General features: G+C 37.2%; 1 protein-coding gene and 1 non-coding gene across 2 annotated transcripts in view; both read left to right on the forward strand.

The window, feature by feature from the left end:
• KCNH8 (potassium voltage-gated channel subfamily H member 8) overlaps positions 1–19,266 on the forward strand; it is a 340,011-nt gene that overhangs the window by 76,737 nt on the left and 244,008 nt on the right. The gene's annotated exons all lie outside the window — the stretch shown is intronic.
• Positions 6,529–6,635, forward strand: LOC120368402 (U6 spliceosomal RNA). The gene has a single exon (XR_005582547.1). It is a non-coding gene; the product is annotated as a U6 spliceosomal RNA (small nuclear RNA).

A 19,266-nucleotide genomic window follows, 5' to 3' on the forward strand; every position in this document is an offset into this window, starting at 1 on the left:
AGACAATGGGTTCTCTTTCTATTTATTTGACTCTATTACTTCTGTCTGTTATTAGTTGTTCTAAGTATTGCCCATTATTTGACTTTATTACTTCTGCTGTTGTTTATTAGATATTCAAAAGTAGCTGAAGATATAAATGATATTGCTACCACTTCATATCTCACAAAATAGTTGAAGATGCTGTATTAGTGTGTGTTCACACTGTTGATAAAGACAAACCCGAGCCTGGGAAGAAAAAGAGGTTTAATTAGATTTAGAGTTCCACATGGCTGGGGAGGTCTCAGAATCATGGCAGGAGGCAAAAGGTCATTTTTGCATAGCAGCAGCAAGAGAAAATGAGGAGATGCAAAAGTGGAAAATCCTGATAAAACCATCAGATCTCATGAGATTTATTCACTACCACGAGAACAGTATGGGGGAAATGACCCCCATGATTCAAATTATCTCCCATTGGGTCCCTCCCATAACACATGGGAATTATGGGAGTACAATTCAAGATGAGATTTGGGTGGGGACACTGAACATCATTTGGCCCCTTGCCTCCCCAAATCTCATGTCCTCACATTTCAAAACCAATCATGCCGTCCCAGTAGTCCACCAAAGTCTTAACTCATTTCAGCATTAACTCAAAAGTCTACAGTCCAAAGTCTTGTCTGAGACAAGGCACGTCCCTTCCATCTATGAGCCTGTAAAATCAAAAGCAATCTAGTTGCTTCTTAGATACAATGGGGGTACAGGCATTGGGTAAATACAGCCATTCCAAATAGGATAAATTGACCAAAACGAAGGGATTACACAGCCCATGAAAGTCCAAAATATGGCAGGGCAGTAAAATTCTAAAGTTCCAAAACGATCACCATTAACCCATGTCTCCCATCCAGGTCATGCTGATGCAAGAGGTGGGTTCCCATGGTCTTGGCCAGTTCTGCCCCTGTGGCTTTGCAGGATAGAGCCTCCCTTCTGGCTCTTTTCATGGGCCACTGTTGAGTGTCTACAGCTTTGCCAAGTGCATGGTGCAAGCTGTCGGATCTACCATTCTGGGGTCTGGAGGACAGTGGCCCTCTTCTTATGGCTCCACTAGGTGGTGCCCCAGTAAGGACTCTGTGTGAGGGCTCCAACACCACATTTCCCTTCTGTACTGCCCTAGCAGAGGTTCTCCATGAGCGCTCTGCCCCTGCAGTAAACTTCTGCCTGGTCATTCAGGCATTTCCTTATGTCTTCTGAAATCTAGGCAGAGGTTCCCAAACCTCAATTCTTGACTTCTATGCATTTGCAGGCCCAACACCACATGGAAGCTGCCAAGGCTTGGGGCTTGCACCCCTGAAGCCAGGGCTGGAGCTTTACATTTGCCCCTTTTTGCCAAGGTTGGAGGGGCTGGGACACAGGGTATTAAGTCCCTAGGCTTTACACACCATGGGGATCCTGGGCCTAGCTCAAGAAACATTTTCTCCTAGGCCTGTGGGCCTGTGATGGAAGAGGCTGTGACATGCCCCAGAGACAGTTTCACCATTGTCTTGGAGATTAACATTCAGCTCCTCATTACTTATGCAAATTTCTGCAGCAGGTTTGAATTTCTAATCAAAACAATTTTTTTCTATCACATTGTCAGTCTGCGAATTTTACAAATGTTTATGCTCTGTTTTTCTTTTAAAACTGAATGCTTTTAACAGCATCCAAGTGACTCACTGAATGCTTTGCTGCTTAGAATTTTTTTCTGCCACATACCCTAAATCATCTCTCCCAAGTTCAAAGTTCCACAGATCTCTCAGGCTGGGGGAAAATGCCATCAGGCTCTTTGCTGAAACATAACAAGAGTCACCTTTTATCTAGTTCCCAACAAGTTCCTCATCTCCATCTGAGACCACCTCAGCCTGAACCTTATTGTTCATATCACTATCAGCATTTTTGTCAAAGCCATACAACAAGTCTCTAGGACGTTCCAAACTTTCCCACATTTTCCTGTCTTTTTCTAACTGGTCCAACCTCTGCCTGTTACCCATTTCCAAAGTCACTTTCACATTTTTGAGTATCTTTTCAGCAATGCCCCACTCTACTGGTACTAATTTACTATATTAGTCTATTTTCATGCTGCTGATAAAGAGATACCTGAGACAGGGAAGGAAAAGGTTAATTGAACTTAATGTTTCCACATAGCTGAAGAGGCCTTAGAATCATGGCAGGAAGTGAAAGGTACTTCTTACATGGTGGTGGCAAGAAAAAATGAGGAATATGCAAAAATGGAAACCCCTGATAAAATCATCAGATCTCATGAGACTTATTCAGCACCACAAGAACAGTATGGGGGAAACCGCCCCCATGATTCTAATAATCTCAAGGTAATTATAGGAGTGGGAATTATGGGAGTACAATTCAAGGTGAGATTTGGATGGGTACACAAAGCCAAACTATATCAGATGTTAAGCAAAAATAACTTGTTTTAATGAGTCAAGGGTTTAAATAAATCTTATTCCAAGTTTTTATAAAAGTTGGAGAGCTGACTTTCTTAATTTCCAAATGTGACTCATTTTTGGTGGTTATCTAAATTTTACAGTTGCAAACAGTAAACATAGAAGTTTAATAAAATCTAAATTAGCTGCAGACTCTTTCATCTTACTCAGAACCAGATAGCATAAATTCCAGGCTTGATAATGAGAGAACATAAAGGTCTGTTACCATGCTACCTTGAAAGATAGTTTTAGATATTTATGATAAATGGTTATAGAGAAAATGCATTCTATGTCAGTGGTTGCATAATACAAAAGCTGTGCCTTAGAAAATTTAAAATAGATTATTTTTTACATGAAGACAAAATCAGTTATCTCTAATTCTTTATGTATTATAAACATGTATTCACTTGTGCTTAAGAAAAACAGATTGTTTGCAGTTACAAAACTTACAAACTGAAGAAAACAAGGACAATGTGATATATGAGTGTGTACTTGTGTATCTTTCATAAGGTTCCAGTCCTGGTGGGCATGTAATTTGGCACAGTGCTTTTGTTCTTTGTAAAATAGATTTGCAATATGTGCCAAGAGTTTTCAAAGTGTTCTCACCATTTGAATCAAAACTTTTAACTTCTAGGAATTTGTCTTAAGAAAGATGTAAAATACGTTCATCATGATGTTAGATATGAGTGAAAAATTTTAAACAACCTGAACAAAGATATGTAAGAAAATAGTTAATATACTATATCCAATTATGTTACTATAGTATAGTAACTATAGTATATTCAAGGTGTGGGCTATTTTACAATCAATAACATGATGTTAAAAATGTATGTCTGCTATCATGGAGGAACATAATACATTATCTGAAAAAGAGAAAGTATTTTCTTAAAAATTTGCTATCAATTTATAATATGCACATATACGTCTATGATAACACTGATTAAAATGTACTGCGTTTTCTTTTTTATTTATGCATGTTCCCCATGACACCACACAAATTCAAGGCAAAGGATTGTGTCATTCACTAGTGTAATGTCCTTACTGTGCATAATGCTTGGTGTGCTGGAGATAAACTGTAACTGCTTTTGAATAAATAAGATGAGAGAAAATCTGGTGGTCTTTATATAATGGAATTATATATAATGTTTTATGTTTTATATTTTATTTAGTACTTTCTTATTTGTATAATCAGAACAGACAATTTTAAAAGTAATAGTAAATTTATATAAAGAGAGATGGCTTCTTTTCTCCAAAACTGCTAGCTTAGATATTTAGTGTTGAAATGGTTCTTTCTAATTTGGCTCTAGTTTAAATAACCCTCTCTTAATGGGCCAGCCTATAAAAGCATATCTGTTGCTTGGCTTCTTTTCTACCCCTTGGGATTCTTTTACAGAATGAAGTATCCAACAATGCAATGCTGAATCATTATTAACTCTAATTTGGGAAATTGAGCCTTGAAATAATAAGTGTTTGGGGTCTGATTTTGGGAACACTACTCATTCTTAGCTTTCCTTCCATCAAAGGAGCTCGTCTTCATTTGCGAACATTTCTTTTCTCTTTGAAACATCTTTCACAGTGCCTTTGCCAGGTAAATACATTCCTGCCTGAAATATTAAATCAATACATCAAATTAATTGCCATGAGTTTTGAGACCTGACACCAACAGAAAATACATAGCATCTAGCTCAAGTCAGAGGTCACTATGCAAATTGCTTTTACAATCTTTGAATTATGCATTTGAGATGTTTGCTGCTGTATCTCGATTGGAATGTATTTTTTAGTGTGAAAATAGTTGACAGGAATTAGTGTTTATTTTCCTTTTCAAGGAAAAATTCAGGGTCAAATGGAAGCCTCTTGCATGATAAGCAAACAAGACACACCTTCCAGATTTATTTACTTCGATCAATAGATTGCAAATGTTCTAATGTAACTTGAATACGTCATCTCTATTTGGTTGCCAAGAAGATAATCTGACTCCTGGCTTTATTTCCTCAACCGTACCCTTCACTGAGAATCTGGAGAAAGTCCATCAACATTTTCATCAAAGGGATGTTTGATATAGAAAATTTGAGCCACGAGAAAACCAAGGATCAAATACAACAAAGGAGAGTTTCTATTTGTAGGTGTTAAGAGGGCTTGCTCAGCTCACTGTCTCCTTACCCAGCTAATCTGATGCTTTAATTGTCCAAGCTTGTATAGAATTTAAAAATGATCAGGAAGTAGCCTATAGGGTGCATTTGTGAAAATTAGAACAAGGCACTCCTGGTGGGCAGATCAATTAGGAAAAAGAACCTCCTTGGTTGGATCCTGGGGTGCAAAGTTAGTCATCAGCACCCCGTTTGCTGTTTGGCTTAGATTCTTCATGAAATGCACAAATGCATGACCCAGGATAGCAGCCCTTGGGTAAAGGATGACTGTGTGAGAATTGTATGAAGCATCTGAGAGGTATGGTATGAAAGGTGCGCTATAGCACCTGGGGACACATCCAAATCTTAATTGGCATGGGTCATGTGTATTGGTAGCTATAGGTCTCAGAGATAGTTCTTGGCCATTTCAGAGAATACCATTCATGTTGTTGCCAAATTCAAAGCACGAGGAACAGCTGATTTTTATGTATTGCTGATGTTTTGCACACAAAATGGCAATTTTCTATGATTCAACCTAGATAGGTTCCCTATAGTAGTGCTTTGCCATTTTCTGTTTTTATTAAAATGCTACTTGTGTCTTACACCTCAGTGTCTTGATATTCCTCCCCAACTACGTAAACTGAGCTCTTATCTTAAATGTCAGCCATCTCTGTCTGGAGTTGTTAACTCTTGATATTGTTGAAAATAGCTTTGATTTGATATTATTGCTACTGTCAGCATACTGAGTGGGTGCCAGTTTCAGGATATAATAGTAGGTGAAGGACTTTTTAATCTGTGAAAAGTTTGTAGCAAAAGGGTTACCAGTATTATTTGTTAAATATACCTAGAAACATGAAATGATTGGAATAATTACTGGATAAATATCTTACAAAATGTGTATAGTGTTTTTGTAGGTTGTAATGGTTATGGTGAGCTTCAAGAAACTCTAGAATTTATGCATCTGTGCTTTGCTGCCTTGTTTATCATAGGGACAGAAAAGAAACTAGGTAGCAAGGAAAGAAGTTAAATATTCTTTCACGAATGGGTAAACTGTGGTATATGCCTACAGATGAACATTTCAAATGGAACAAATAAATGTACAGCAGATCCCTGAATAATATTGTTTCATTCAAATCATTTATTATAACATTGCTGAGAAAAGCATCAGTTCCCAGTTTGGGTCACTGTCTGTGTGGAATTGGCATGTTCTCTTGTGTGGATTTTCTCTGAGTACTCTGGTTTCCTCTTACATCTCAAAGGTGTACACACTAGGTGAATTGACCTGTGCACATGGTTCCACTCTGAGTGAGTGTGGGTGTGGTGAGTGCACCCTGCAATAGAATTATGTCCTCTCCACCACAGGTTTCTGCCTTATACCCTGAACTTCTGGGATAGGCTTAGACCACTCTGTGACACTGAATGAAGTAACTGGGTAAATAATTAACTTACTTGTTTTTATTTACCTTTCTTAAATGTATATATAGTTTGCACTTATCTCAATGTTTAGTATTAGAAGTCATTTGGTTTTTATTTAGAAGTTTGGTGACATTATTAGGAAAAATATGCTATAGGAACATATCTCTTGTTTGTATCAATTAGCCTATGGTAAAACTGGTTTTATTGTATCTCATTTTGCTGAAAGTCACAGCTTCCAAGAATCTATCAATGACAATAAGTAAGGTCTTACTATATACTTAACAATGTGATAGATTTGAAAAACAAAGTTTATTGGGGAGGGGTGATTTAAAAATAATCCATATAGAATGATATGATTTATGTAAATTTTACAAACACATAAAACATTTTAAAATGCTGTTTATATAAACCAAAATAGGATGAAAGTATAAAACAAAGGTAAGTAGATTACATGTTCACTCCAAAATTTAGAGGGACTACAGTTGAGGAAGCAATGTTGGCTGCATCTGTAATAATATCAAATCAAAACCAAATATGGAGTGCTCACTTTGGCAGCACATATACTAAAATTGGAATAATACAGAAAAGATTAGCATGGCCCCTGCGCAAGGATGACACACAAATTCATGAAGCGTTCCATATTTTTAAGGCTGGAAGAATTCCCTTTGAAATCAGGCACTAGACAAGGATGCCCTCTTTCTCCACTCCTATTCAATATAGTATTGGAAGTTCTAGCTAGAGCAATCAGGCAAGAAAAAGAAATAAAGGGTATTCAATTAGAAAAGGAGGAAGTCAAACTGTCTCTATTTGCAGATGACATGATTGTATATTTAGTAGACCCCGTGGTCTCAGCCCAAAATCTTCTCAAACTGATAAGTAACTTCAGCAAAGTCTCAGGATACAAAATCAATGTGCAGAAATCACAAACATTCCTATATACCAACAACAGACAGAGAGCCAAATGAAGAGCAAACTCCCATTCACAATTGCTACAAAGAGAATAAAATACCTAGGAAAACAATTAACAAAGGATGAAAAGGACCTCTTCAAGGAGAACTACAAACCACTGCTCAACGAAGTAAGAGAGGACACAAACAGATGGAAAAACATTCCATGCTCATGGTTAGGAAGAATCAATATCGTGAAAATGGCCATACTGCCCAAAGTAATCTATAGATTCAATGCTACCAATGACCTTCTTCATAGAACTGGAAAAAACCACTTTAAACTTCATATGGAATCACAAGAGAGCCCGCATAGCCAAGACAATCCTCAGCAAAAAGAACAAAGCCAGAGGCATCACACTGCCAGACTTCAAACTATACTACAAGCTACAGTAATCAAAACAGCATGGTACTGGTACCAAAACAGAGACATAGACCAATGGAACAGAACAGAGGCCTCAGAAGTAACACCACACATCTGTGACCATGTGATCTTTGACAAACCTGAAAAAAATAAGCAATGGGGAAAGACTCCATGTTTAATAAATGGTGTTGGGAAAACTGGCTAACAATGTGCAGAAAGCAGAAACTGGACCTTTACCTGTCACCTTACACTAAAATTAACTCCAGATGGATCAAAGATTTAAACATAAATCCTAACACCATAAAAGCACTAGAAAAAACGTAGGCAAAACCATCCAGGACATAGGCATAGGCAAGGACTTCATGACTAAAATACCAAAAGCAATGGCAATAAGAGCCAGGATAGACAAATGGGATCTAATTAAACTCCAGAGCTTCTGTACAGCAAAAGAAACCATCATTAGAGTGAATCAGCAACCAACAGAATGGGAAAAAATTTTTGCAATCTACCCATCTGGCAAAGGGCTAGTATCTAGAATCTACAAAGAACTAAAACAGATATACAAGAAAAAAACAAACAATCCCATTCAAAAGTGGATGAAGGATATGAACAGATACTTTTCAAAAGAGGACATATACAAGGCCAACAAACATATGAAAAAATGCTTATCATCACTGGTCATTAGAGAAATGCAAATCAAAACCACATGGAGATATCATCTCATGCCAGCTAGAATGGCAATCACTAAAAAATCGGGAGACAACAGATGCTGGAGAGGATGTGGAGAAATAGGAAGTTGGTGGGAGTGTAAATTAGTTCAACCATTGTTGAAGATAGTGTGGCGATTTCTCATGGATCTAGAAATAAAAATTCCATTTGACCCAGCAATCCCACTATTGCGTGTATACGCAAAGAACTATACATCGTTCTGCTATAAAGACACATGCACGCGTATGTTCATTGCAACCCTGTGTACAATAGCAAAAACCTGGAATCAACTCAAATGTCCATCAATGATAGACTGGACAAAGAAAATGTGGTACATATACACCATGGAATACTATGCAGCCATAAAAAATGATGGTTCGTGTCCTTTGTAGGGACTTGGATCAATCTCAAAACCATCATTCTCAGCAAACTGACCCCAGAACAGAAAGCCAAGTACCGTATGTTCTCACACATAGGTCGGTGTTGAACAATGAGAACACATGGACTCAGGGAGAGGAGCATCACACACAGGGGACAGTTGTGGGGGGGAGGTGGAGAGGGAAGAGACAACCGGGGGCGGGGAGGGATAACATGGGGAGAAATGCCAGATATAGTATGCACCTAAAGTAAAATAAATAAATAAATAAATAAGAAACAAATATGGAAATATGTTAGTATTTGTTAATTCTGGATGATAGGCCCCTGAATGTTGGTCACATTGCTCTCTTCAATTTTTATATTTGAATACTTAAGAATAAAGATAATAATGAGCATCTGTTAAGTCTGTTTTTACCTAGAAAAGATAACTATTGACAAATTAGTGGATTTTTCTTTAAAAAATGCAGATGCTAACTATTAATCTTTTTAATGCTATCATAGGGGCTCAGGTACTTCAAATTCACAGAGTTATAGTGATCTAAGGTTCTGAGTGAAAGACATCCTAGTTGAAATGACTTGATTTTCTTAAACAGTTATTCTAGAAAAATGGCCAAAATTGAAACCAGGAAAACTGACTTACAAGATAGGAGATTTGATTATCCTCACTTGGAAAACAGCCATTGTGCATTTATTTGATGAAAAAGATTTCAGCAAAGGGCCTTGTAGTTAGAGATAATTTTTACATAATGTCATTGAATAAATGACAGTTTTATGTATAGTTTCATGTAATTATATGCATATAGTTTGATGAGATAGGGGAAGGCAGGCAAAAGCTTGGTAGCATAGTCTCAGACCTTTAAATAGTATATAAAAGGCTCCACAGATTCCCTAGAGGGATTTTCATCTCCATTTCTCCATAGCACCAATAACCACTGCAGAATACCCGGGCTGAAAAAGACTTAATTGAAGTTGTTAATCTCTCTTTGAATCCTTGAAGAAATCTTCATCTGAGTCTTCTTCTGTGTGAGGATAGGTACATGCAGCTTTTTGGTTAACAGCAGAAACAACAAAGATGCGGACAGTCATTATCTAGACAAATTCTATACTTTATCTTCCTATATCATTGTATACAGCCTCCCTTCTCCAACCTGCTCATATGCTTAAAATGAATGACTCCACTGTCTTCTGCGGGAAGGCAGGTAAGCAGGAAAACCCTGGCATACATACTGCGTGGTGTATGTTTTTGAGAATTGAAGGTAGAGTAAGAGGACACTGGTTGAAATCTTATCATTTGTTACTCTTATAGTATTAGGTAAAACTGTGACACTCTAACCATTTAAATGCCCTTTCCTCAGAATCTGACGAAGATATGGTATAAGTTTAAGATGAAACAATGGCAAAAATTATTGACTCAAGATGCAGCCTTAGAATGGTATAGATTCCATTAAGAGACATCCATGTAGAACATGTGTAAATGACAGGAAAACAAAGACAAAGAAGTAGATTTTTAAAACAGAAATTATTAACACTGTAGGTTTCAGCATCCTATGTGCCATACATATATTATGCTAAAATATTTTAATGCCATTGTCCAAAAAATCAGTTGATTTTAAAACCCAGTTGAATTTGACTTTATTATTATTCTGTTTTGGCCTAATTCCTTTGGAAGTCACTTAACTTATTTATATGTTAATATATTTATCTGTACTACAAAATGGTGTGAGATTGTAGGAGGTAAATACAATTCTCATGGTCAAATTAAATGGCAATACCTGTTAAGGCAGCAACAAACAGCATAAGCTTTTTTGCTTTGTTTTCTTTTTGAAATTAGTATTTATAAACCCCCTTGGAAGAACCACTTGATAAGAGGTCATAGGTAGCATCTGTAGATGTTTTTAACTGGTGTTTTTGTTGTTGAGTAAGGGAAGAGTCTTCAGATATTATTCAGTGAGGCTGTTGTTCTCATAGCTGCCCATGGTCAGTGTGGGAATTAGACAAAGGCATCTTTCCTCCAGTGGACATGGCCCAGTGTTAGGGCTCATGGCTTGGTGAATGAGTGCAGGCTGGATTTTAGTCCTCATTCTGCCCTTTAGCCAGGCACTCTTGTTCAAAATATAACCTGAGTAGGTCAGACCTTTAAATAGTATGTAAAAGGTTCCACAGATTCCCTAGAGGGGAAGGTATGTGGCATTCATACTCACTACTCAAATGTATGTGGCAGCTCTGGTAGTTGTTCTCCAAAATCCGTGGTGGTTTATAACACCCTCCCCTTCACATGAGTACAAGGAATACACAGCTGAGTATTAAAGGGTAGCTGCAGTGGGCACATGCATTGAATAGTAGTGTGTTCCTTGAGTTCAGTAATTTACAGTAATCTGTACAGAAGCAAATACAAATGAATAATTAGGGTCATGTAAATGTAGACGATGAAGACCCTTTACAGACTGAACTTGGAGCAAGTGAAAACAGCAAGACTGAGAAATCTGTGCAATTAGTTTATCAGCCCTGATTCACTAAAGTACATGAACCACCAAGGAACCCAGAACAGAATCAAAGGATAATGTATATGCAGGGCACACATGTGCACAAACGTGTGTATGCCTTTTGTTTCAAAGCAATTTAAATCTAAATTATGTATCCGTTGCTTAAGAAAAATGCAATTAAAAGGTCCATTTTGAAACTATGGGCTAAGGGATAAATATATTTACATAAAATTTATGTATTATAAATTTTATGATGAAGTATTTAGCAGTTGGGTTTGGCATATATTTCAAAATAAAGATCTTCAGAATTCAGGGCTTGGTTGGAGGACACAATTCAAAAAGAACAGCAAGATTATTTCTTAGATTTTTCAAATGACCTCAGAAGTCATGTAGGCTGTTTCTGCATCTCATGGTAGTCTGCTTTCTGCTGCATTTATGTGAGTCATCCATCTTAGTTCTTTTGGTAATAGGGAGATCGCCATATTTAAGGTAGCTTGTGACTGTTTGGATAGCCTTAGTTGCTAGACAGAATTATGTTTGTGCTTAGATTAAATCTTTTCCTAGTGATGTCCATCAGTGGGCTCTGCTTTTGTTTCCTGGACAAACCTAGAATAAGACTGCTCTCTCTTCTATGGGACAATGCTGCAGATATGTGAAATGGTGTAATTTCACTGTCTCAAGACTGAGAAAATAGTAGACTAGACAATGGTAAAACAAACTGAAAAAGAAAAAATTATCCAGGAAATAGAAAGATTATTCCAAGTCTTTCGTTTTGCAGACACTTGCACCCCTTTATGAGAATTTATTTGTATAGAATAATAACTCTTTTTGTGATTTAATAACCACATGCTGAGCAAATACATCTTGCTTTCCAAATTGTGGATGAATAACAATGCCGGAAGAGCTTTTACAAAGGCAAAAGAACCAATTACTCAACCTCCCTGATTCTAATATTGTAGTCTTTTATCAAACAGAGGGGAAAAAATAAAGTTTACCATGATGTTACTTCTTAGCATATATTAGCATGTGCTTATTTCATAAAGCACACATTTTGGGTTTTATTCCTCAGTAAGCTTTTGTTGAAGATTATAGAATTTGGTGCAAATCTTCAAGGTCATTTTGTACTAAGTGTCTAGCAGTGAGCAGGAGAAGGGTATCTTACAGTCTTTTTAATTCCAGAGGATGTTCCAAAATACTAGCTTTAATTTTTACATATACTAAAATTTTAAAGGAGCAAACCTAGAAAGCTCTCAGAAAACATATGTAATTATTAGAATACAGGACCACCTAAGTAATTTTTGATATGTTGATTCTTATATCACCATTCACATTTTAGTTATAAAAACAGGAATAAACAGGGAAATACTCATGATATTGTATGTTTCAGTTAGGAATACTTTCAGCTTATAACAGTAGAATACCCAAATATCAGTGGTTTAAACAAACGGGACCTTTTTTTCACCTAATGAAATATTTGGCTATAGACTTTTGCTGGCCTATTTTACTATTGAATGGTATTATCAAAAATCCAGGATTTTTTTCCATTCTTTACTTAGGCCTTATCCAGGCATGTCACCTCAAGGTCACAAGATAACTGCTTGTGACCTTGGACACCACAGTCACATTACAAGGCAGGGATGGGGGCAGAAAAGGTAGAAGAGCACAATCGCCTGGATGGTGAGACCATTTCTCTTCTCATAACTCTCTTTTAATAGAAATGAAAATATCTTAACCTAGATACTTACAAACTGACTTACCAAATGTCTCATTGGACAGAACTTAACCTGGCCACATAATGGCAAGTGAAATACCAGTTTCACAATTATGGCTGTACTATCATAATATTTATTTAAAATATTAATGGGGAAACATTTTAGAAACTAGTCTAAAATTATTACCAGTAGCTCAGAACAGTAGAATGATGGGCTCTTTCTCTCTCTCTTTCTATCATCTATCTATCTATCTATCTATCTATCTATCTATCTATCTATCTATCTAATCTAGTTTCCTAATGCTTTATAATGTGACTATCTTAGTTAGATGATTAAATCTTGTATTTATAATAAAATTAAATTCATTTAACCTTAAAGATATTAGACATATTTGACAGATTCATTGATTCATCAAGCACCTCATTTGACATCACAGTCATACATCTATACTAAGCCAAATCGGGAAAAGAGCAGGGAAGCCATGCTGGTATCTTTATGAACATCCTTTTAGCTAGAGCATATTCAGTATCACAACCATTGCCTTCCCCAGTGTTTACGAACTCAAAACATGATTACATTGATTTATTTAAAAGTCTTTACTGCAAATCATATTTAAAGCATAAAATATACTTAGTATTGGCATGGAAACATTGTGATTAGTTTCACATCTAGTTTCATGAGCTCCCTCTTTATTCACTTTCTGCTTTCTTGACTACTCTTTTGTAGGTTCATTTGATGGTTTCTCCTGATTTTTTTCAACCTCTGACAGTTGAAGTTGTCTGGATTCAGTATTCAGACTTCATTGTTGTGCTGTTTTTACTTATTCTCTAAATTATCAAATTTCTGGTAACTTCAAAGTTCTATCTAAGCATAGCTATCATTTTTTTTAACAGTTTATTTTATTTTATTTTTTTTGTCAGACAAACACATTGATTTCTGGACCACAGTAGAGGATGGAAACCTTTCACAAACTTATTTATTTGAAAATATAAATATAAAATTATACTTTCCACATCTGTGATGTGAGAGACTGCCATCCACATAGTAATTTTTTACAACAGGGCTTTAAGAAAGCCACACACAAAGACCTGAAAGATGCTTGAGATATATATAGATAGATAGATACATATATATGTATATATATAAAAAAAATACTACCAAAGTTCTCATCGGTTTCATACTAAAGTATAAAAGTAAGGGTGAGGTCAGCCACAGTGCTAGGGAAAGTTTTATTTAGATACATTTATGTCCACATGAAACGCTTAGACTTGCATCCTATTACATATGGAATTCTGAGTTTACAATACACCATGAACGGTAGATTGGCTAGCTCACGCTACTTAAGAGGACACTCACAGATTCCACACGGGATGGTACATTATGTACAGAATACAGTAGTAGAGAACCTTCGAGGGAGGCTCTGGAACTTTTGTTTTTCAGCCTCCAGTCCCCTCCCCCGTCACGCCCCTGCCTCCAGGAACTGAAATCCTGTCTGAGACAATACATTCTGATTATTTGATAGCCAGGTGTTCGGATTAAGGTTGCCCCCGCTGCCCCCGACAGGAGGGGTGGATTTTATTTATATGTTTTTGTGTTTTCGTTTACTTACATTTTTTTTGGTGGAAAAAAAAAGAAAGAAAAAGAAAACAAACGTATTACAGTATTAAAGTATTGCTTAACTTCCAGCGTCTCCTTGTGTAGTGTCTGTGCCCAGGATGGGACTGAGTTGATGTCTGCTAGTTTTCTGCTTTGGGGTGAGGGTGGGTAAACTCGCCAGTGTCTCTCTTCAATGTGCTTGCCTGCAGTCAGTCCCTCTGCTCTACCCACTGTCTGCCTTCCTTGGAAGATAGCCTGGCTTGTGAAGCACATTCAAGAGAAAAAAAAAAAATCTCCCCTCCCCCACCAGCCCCCACGCTCCCTGTCCCTGCATGCCACTTGCAACCGATAAAGAGAAGTATGAGTTAGTGTTTCTTTTGTAAACAATTTCATATGCAATATAATACAGAAAGCATGGCTGACCTTCAATAAAAAATTTAGTAAACTATATTGCTTTATTCTTGAATATGCTGCAGTGAGTGAATGGCAGAATGAAGCAGTGTGGTGGTGGTGGTGGTGGTGGAGGCTAAGTCCCTAGCCCTCGTTTGCACTAAAGATCAAAATAGGTTTGTTTTTCTATTTGGAACCAAAAATACATTTTTCCCCCAAAAAATCCCCAAATGAAAAAGAAAAACAAGCAAAACCCGCCCCCAAGAAACCAAAAACAAAACAAAACCAAGAACAAAAACTGAACATCTTTCAGGTCATTAGAACCAACAATTACCCAATGATTTTTATACTAGTCTAGCAAGATGTGTGTAACATTCACTGGCTGTGATTGCTGCGTAGTGAAACAGTAAATTGACAGCAATAGAGCCATGCTGCCTTAAAGTCCAAGCTACAAGTTCAAATTAAGATGAAGGTTATGAAGGATAAAAACGCAAAGGCCTGTTGGCGCTTCGTTTGAATCAAGCTAACAGGCGACTGGGATAGAGTGTGAGGCTGTTTGGTTTTCCCAATGGGTGTGAGGAAGGCCACGAGCAAAGCCTATGGAAGCTCCTAGAGAGCAGACCAAGACTTGGTCATCTCCATCAGCCCCATGCCCAGGAAGAACCAGGAATGGGATCTGGGAGCTGATGCCACTCATTCTCCTCTGCTTGGGAGGAGAGGAGTTCGGGGGTCTCAGGCAGATGGATCTGGAAGCCAGAAAGTCACCCGGTGGCTGTTTGATAATTCTGGGGAAAAGCCATCAGCCAAGAGGGTTTCTATCCCAGGGAAGGGAAAAGGTGGTTTCCATGTTCGCCACTGAGCTTAACTGAAACAAAGACAAGGCTGAACATCAGTGCTAAAAGAACTTACAAAAATCTTTCAAAATGGACTTCTAGATGGATGGGGGGACTAACGTGAACCTTAACCTAGGTAGCCACATTAAAACATATCGGATTTCCACAAGATTTGTGCTATGGGCTACTGGGTCTCTTCAAAAGGTATATAAACAACTAAAACATATTCACACAGATTATCAATTTCTTCTGAGCATTCTTAAAAAAATATTTTTTCTCTTAGTAAAATCATTTTAATATCCCATGCCTCCCTCTTTTAAAAAATAAATTTAAAAAATCCAGTTTTGCATATCTACATAGCTATCATTTTTAACTTCAGACTCTAGACTGGGTGTGGTGACTCATGCCTGTAATCCCAGCACTTTGGGAGGCCGAGGCAGGCGGATCACTTGAGATCGGGAGTTCAAGACCAGCCTGACCAACATGGAGAAACCCCATCTCCACTAAAAAATCCCAGCTACTTGGGAGCCTGAAGCAGGAGAATCTTGAACCTGGGAAGCAGAGGTTGTGGTGAGCCAAGATCATAGCACTTCACTCCAACCTGGGCAACAAGAGCAAAACTCCATCTCAAAAAAGCAAACAAACAAACAAACAAAACTTCAATCTCTATTCAACTACATACTTTACATCTCTGCTTGGATGTTTAATAGACTTTTTAAACAGCATATATAAGACCAAACTGTCAAAATTATCCAGACCTGCAGTGTTTTTGTTCTATCTCATAAAATACACCTCTACCTTTCTAGTTATTAAGGCAAAAGCATTGACATCATTCTTGAATTCCATTTTTTTCTCTCGAACTGCAATGGAATCCATAGGCAATTTTTTTCCAGCTCTTCCTTCTAAAAATGCCTCAGGTCTGACCACTTCTCACCACACTCACTGGTATTGCTCTGGTCCAAAATCACCTCATGTTTTTTACGGACTGTTATGATAACCCTCTACTGGTCTTCCCTGATCTGGTCCTTGTTCTCTTGTTTTTGTTAAGTGGAAGAAATTTAGGGTTTGAGATATTCCATGCTAATTAAGATACTTCTGTTAGATCTTAATATTCAGGCTATTTTCCTGTCTTCTGTATTTTGTCTTTTTTCTTCCTTTAATCTCTCCCTTCCTTCTTTTCATCCTTCCTTTTATTCTTAAGATTAAAAAGTGTATGCAGTTTTTATATTGTTCTTTATAATCATTAAGTTCTAGTCACTGTTCACATATAACCTCTGTATCCATAAATCATTGACTCACCACCCATCTCAGATAGAAAGGATCTTGGAGATCATATGATTCAACTACTTCACCTAACACATGAGACGGGTAAGGCCTAGAGTGGAGAGGTGACTTGAGCATGATCACAGTTCTTTTTTGATTGAATTGGAACTCAATTTTAAGATAGCTCATGTGTAGGGTAGTGTTTATCCAAAGTAGAAAATATCTACTAGATTTAATATATCCAATATGTAAACCTCCTCATGACTTAAGTCTAAAAGGTACTCAACCCAAAATCTAATCATCAACAGAAATGAGTTTTCTCATGTAAAGACAATTTTGTAAACTGCAGATTAGGTGGCTGCCATGGTGTCATATCAACATAACTCAGGTGTATTGACAACATTGCCTTGGAAAAATTTGTGTGTGTGTGTGTGTGTGTGTGTGTGTGTGTGTGTGTGTGTGTCTGTCTGTCTCAGGTAACAGTTAGAAAAATACACACAGACACACACACACACACACACACACACACAAAGTGCTTGATAGAAGAGAAACCATTCCTGAAGGAGCAAGTATACAGTTGAGTGTGCATTTATAATTTTGTGTATAATGGGCTCAGCTATGTGTGGCTAACAAATCATAAACTATAATGTTGAACAGTATAACTGTAATAGTCTTAACTTAAAAATAGGCCATGATGATAGAGAAGAGATGGGGGAGGGACCTATTTAGAGGAGATGATCAGGGAATGACTCTGAGTAATGTACATTTAATCCAAGACCTGAAATATGTAAAACAAGAAGAAACTGCATGGGCAAAAGCACTGAGAGTGGAAAGAATTGAGAAGAACATTCTTGAGTATAAGATACCAGGTGTGAGGAGTGAGAGAAGTTTTAGGCAGAGTATTTCAGGCCATGAAAGCGATAGGTTAGATCTCATTCCAAGTGCAATGGAAAACCCTTAAAGAATTTGAAATAGGAGGGTGACAGACATGATTTTTCTGCAAAGATTTCTAGGTAGTAAGACCAAAAGCAGGTGTTAAATCCACATGTGGGTTAGGTTAGCACCCTTCACAGTCATAGCATTGACATCACTAACTCATGAAAGAGTGAAATCCCCCTCACTAGGGTGGGTACTGGAGTAGAGAGGCTGGGCAGCCACTTTATGAGACTATGGTAGCGGGGGATTAAAGGATTGTAGATTGGGCATGAGGTTATGTATTGACCTTTATGATCCTCTCCAAACTTTAAGCTTCTATAGTTCTATGAACTGTGCTAATTATTGAAAATTACTTTAGGAAATTTTAAAATCATAAAATCAATTATATACCTATATAGAAAGGTGGTATCTCCTTCCCAAGTAGGAGCTGCAGAATATAATATAAACCCCCTTCCATTTGAGCAGAAGGCCTTAATTTTTTGTGTGACATCTTTCACTGAGTGATCTTGCTTAAAATGAAGGTCACCAGGTCCTAAACCTTGGAGATTCTGTTTCAGTAGACCTGAGGTAAGGTTTGTGAAACTGCAAATGTAATAAGCAACCCAGGAGATTCCAATAGATGAGATGGATGAGGTAAACAAGGACTGTACTTTGAGAAACAGTGGGCTTGTTGACACAAAAAGAAAAAGCAAAACAAAACCCACTCAGACCCTAGCTCTAGTTCAGCTAGAGCCATCCCCAATGAACTCAGGAGTATTACAGCTCTAAGGATATTTTAACTTTCTGTTTAGCACTGTTAGGTTATACCTTTCTGAGCCAAAGTTTCTTCATCTATACTGACACCTACCATAAGATGCTATTGTGAAAGCCAGAGATACAAAATGCAGAATGCTGACGTGAGCCCCTGGCATATCACAGCTGATTAATAAACAGCAGCTACTATCTGCTTTATTTCATCCTAATTTATTTGGCTTCCTTCATCCTACTCCTCTCCATTCTGTAATGCAGAGTCAGCATCCACCTGTGTTGATTTGTTTCTCAATTATTGTCTTCTTGCCTCCACCTCTCTTGCAGACTCCCAGAGACTTGCCTTAAGCAGGTATCACCTTAATTAAAGTTTTGTTTGTTTGTTTTACCACATCTGCATTTTTATAACAACTCTAGAAGAAAACTGATATTACAGCCATGGAATATAACTATCAAATTAGTTTATTCCTGTGTTTCCTGTTACTTAACTTACAATTATCTCCTGTAAAGCTATGCATCTTTCTTGTTTAATCTAACATGAGTACTGTGAAGCAGAGAAAACTATGCAGGAGACAGATGAGGTTCTGGAAAATACTACCAAATTATGGAAAACATTTGAATACCATTAGCTTCTGCAGAATATAAACAGTTTAAATGGAGAGAGAAAGGTCAGTTCACTCTGATGCACTGGGCATACTCATTTGTATATGCTGTCTTTGAAAATTCAATTTAAAAGACATGTAAGTGTAAAAATAATAAAATGACTAAAACGTGGCTGAATTAACTATTTTTTTCTCAAATCTTCATGTATGCTTGAAGAGGCTGTTCCAGTATCTTTGAAATTAAAAAGGAATATTTTTTAATTAAATGTAATTGCAAGTAAAGTCTAGACTGTCCTTACAGAGAATCAGGGAACAAGTTTA

Source organism: Saimiri boliviensis, chromosome 9, assembly GCF_048565385.1.
Source record: "Saimiri boliviensis isolate mSaiBol1 chromosome 9, mSaiBol1.pri, whole genome shotgun sequence".
NCBI classification, from domain to species: domain Eukaryota; kingdom Metazoa; phylum Chordata; class Mammalia; order Primates; family Cebidae; genus Saimiri; species Saimiri boliviensis.